Here is a 3,476-nt window from a genome sequence, read left to right as displayed (position 1 = left end):
CTCTGTCGAGGTCGCAATGACCTCCTCGCTTTCCTCCTCCTCGGAGAAGATCATGTCATCCCGCACCTCTGTGGGGTCCTCTGACTCGACGTTGCTCCTATTTTTCTTGGCCCACACACGCCGGGCTATCTCCATCTCCTTTTGCTTCCATCGAGCCTCCTCGGCTTTCTTCCCCTTCCTCTCAACCGCTACCTCCTTCTAGGTGGCTTGCCGCGCCGCGCCCTCTGGCCCCTTTGGAAGGTGCGGCCATGACTTGTAAACTCCTAGTCCCTGCAAAATAGGTGACTCAAAATCAAAAATAGGAAAGCAAAAGGGAAAAGAACATGGAATAAAGAGAGGGGAGCATACCAGTTTGGACACCGTTGCGGTGTTGAGAGGTCTGGACTTTCCATCGAGGGTCTCCTTAGGCCTTAGCTACAGCACCCAATCAACGCAACTCTAGACCTCATCGTTCAGCAGCTCCTCTGGCGATGCACGGTCGGGGTCCGTCAGGCCATTGTACTTCCACATCGGCCGCGTCCTCACCGCCAGTGGAGCGACTCGACGGTGAAAAAGGGTGTGAAACACCCACACCCCGTTAAGGCCATGCCGCACGAGCTTCTAGAGCTCCACCTCGATAATCTCCACCTTCTTCTTTTGTCAGCTGTTGAGGCCCCACGACCAGCTCTCCTGCCTCTCCAGCCCCACGACCAGCTCTCCTGCCTCTCCGGCCTCCTATCGGTGAAAGGTGGGAATGATGCCTCCACTGGATTCTTGATGTAGAACCATTCCCCATGCCACCCCTGATTGGAATCATAGGGGATGTACACGGGGTATGAGCCCGACATGCTCAGTTTCTTCTATAGCGTGAAACCTCCCACCGGTGTGATCATGTGCGGCTTCCCCTAGGACAAAGCTCGCTTGGAGAACAATCGTCGAAAGAGGTCCACGTGTGGCTCCATCCCAAGGAAGGCCTCGCACACGGTGACAAAGCCGGTGATATGCAGCACCCTAGTTAGATTAAGGTGTTGTAGCTCCAGGCTCCACTCATTAAGGAGCCCACGCAGGAACCAGTGCACGGGGTATCCTAACCCATGCTCATTAAAGACGAGGAAGGAAACAACCTCACCGGCCTGAGGTTGTGGGAAATCCTCCCCCTAGGAGCCCTCCAATGCTCCACCTCCTTCGGCGGCAGAAACCCCTTCTTGGCGAAGGTAGCCAACACTGACTCCCTCACAACAGATGACCTCCAACTCAACATTGCACTCGGGGTTTGCAAATGGATCAGTGAGTTTTCTCCTCTACCTCGCTGAAAGCTCTAGTTTGGTTTTGGTGAATTGATGAAACCCTAAGTGCTAACCTAGTTTATTAAGTGATCATGAGATAGGTAGCACACCTCAAGTGGAGAAGCTAATGAAGAGCATAACATGACAATGGTGATGGCATGGCAATGATCAAGGGCTTAAACTTGAAAAGAAGAAAGAGAAAAACAAAAAGCTCAAGGCAAAGGTATAATTTATAGGAGCTATTTTGTTTTGCTAATCAAGATACTTAGAGAGTATGATCATATTTAGGTTTGATAGCCGTACTATTAAGATGAGTGAAACTCGTATCGGAATGCGGTTATCAAAGTGCCACTAGATGCTCTTACTCATTGCATATGCATTTAGGATCTAGTGGAGTGCTAACACCCTTTAAAACATTTGTGAAAATATACTAACACATGTGCACAAGGTGATACACTTGGTAGTTAGCACATTTGAGCAAGGGTGAAGAAGACAGAGGAGATGCTAGCGTCGATCAAGTGACCGGACGCTGGATCTAAATGCACCAGACGTTGATTGCCTGCGTCTGGTCGCACTAACTTGGCGGTATAGTAGCTAGGGTATATCATCGGACATTGGGCTGTGTCCGGTCAAGGTGGATCAAACATGTCCGAACGAAGAAAAACATATTTGGACCCTTACTGTACTCGACCGAACGCTGGGGCTCTAGTGTCCGGTTAGTTTTGCCGGAGCATCCGGTCAGCACTTAGCTGTTGTGATCTAACGATTTAGTTTTAACTCAGAGTGACACATGGCATAAATTAGTGGACCGGACACTGAGTCCAGGGTCCGGTCAGTATGACCGGAGCGTCCGATCAGAGCATAGTGTGCCCAGTGAAGGGGTACAACGGCTCTATTTCATGGGGGCTTCTATTTAAGCCCCATGGCCGGCTGTGGCTCACATCTTTGGCCATTTTGCATTGACATAGCAACCTTGTGAGCTTAGCCAAAGTCCTCCCACTCATCTCCATCATTGATTCATCATCATAGTGAGATTGGGAGTGATCCAAGTGCATTGCTTGAGTGATTGCATCTAGAGGCACTTGGTGTTCGTATTTTGCTGTGGATTTCGCTTGTTACTCTTGGTGGTTGCTGCCACCTAGATGGCTTGGAGCAGCGAGGATCGTTGAGCGGAGGGTGGTGATTATCTCTGACTCCGATCATGGTGATTGTGAGGGGTTCTTGACCTTTCCCCGGCAGAGCGCCAAAAGGTACTCTAGTGGATTGCTCGTGGCTTGTGTGATCCTCATCTTGTGTTGGTTGTGCCCCTATTGAGGGTTTGGCATGTGAAGCCAATTAGCGCGTGAACCTCCAAGTGAGTGAATCGCCACAACGAGGAGTAGCTTGTCAGCAAGAAAGTGAACCTCGGTAAAAATCATTGTGTTCATCATTGATTCCGAGGTGATTGGTCTTTATTGTTATTCATCCTTGTGATTGATTGGTTTCTTCATCAACACGGCGGTATAACCTTCTTGATCACTCTCTTTACTTTACCGCAAACTAGTTGACAAGCTCTTTAGTGTAGCTAGTTGTGAGAGCTTGGTTGGTTGGTTGGTGTGGCTCTTTAGTTAGCCTTTGAGAGCACACTAACATAGGGTAGTGTCATAGCTATTGTGTGAATAGACACTATCTAAACTAGAATTGTGGTAGGTGGCTTGCATTTTGAGTAGGCTAGCGCAACACTTACTTTGCCTCATAATTGTCTAACCATTTTGTTAAGTGTTGTTGTAGAAATTTTATTAGGCTATTCACCCCCCCTCTAGCCATTAGGACCTTTCACTCGCTCTCCCCTTTCTCTCCTAGGAACCGTCATGACACTCGAACGCTCTGGGCAATAAGGAAGAAGGAGAAGAGGTGGCAGATAAAGAATAGGTGAAGGAATAGGATGAAAGCCCTCTCCCTTCCCCTACTTAAAAGAAAGGGGCACAACAGTTGAGCAAGGTGCAGCGATTGGGGAAAGGTGAAATGACGGGGGTGAAAAACCCTCTCCCTTCCCCCATTCAATGCGGATGGGATACGATAGGACGCGCCCTGACCGATGGGATGCACCCTGCCCGATGAAATGGCACCTAGTTAGGCGAGACATGGCCTAGGTATGGCCCACCACTACCACACGCTAGCCACAAGAAAGAAGGCGCCACTGCATGCAGGCGGCCCTTAGAAAGGCCCAAA

Source organism: Miscanthus floridulus, chromosome 5 (assembly GCF_019320115.1).
Source record: "Miscanthus floridulus cultivar M001 chromosome 5, ASM1932011v1, whole genome shotgun sequence".
Taxonomy (NCBI): domain Eukaryota; kingdom Viridiplantae; phylum Streptophyta; class Magnoliopsida; order Poales; family Poaceae; genus Miscanthus; species Miscanthus floridulus.
The sequence above is the reverse complement of the archived record's forward strand: the minus strand, read 5'-3'. Positions refer to the sequence as shown.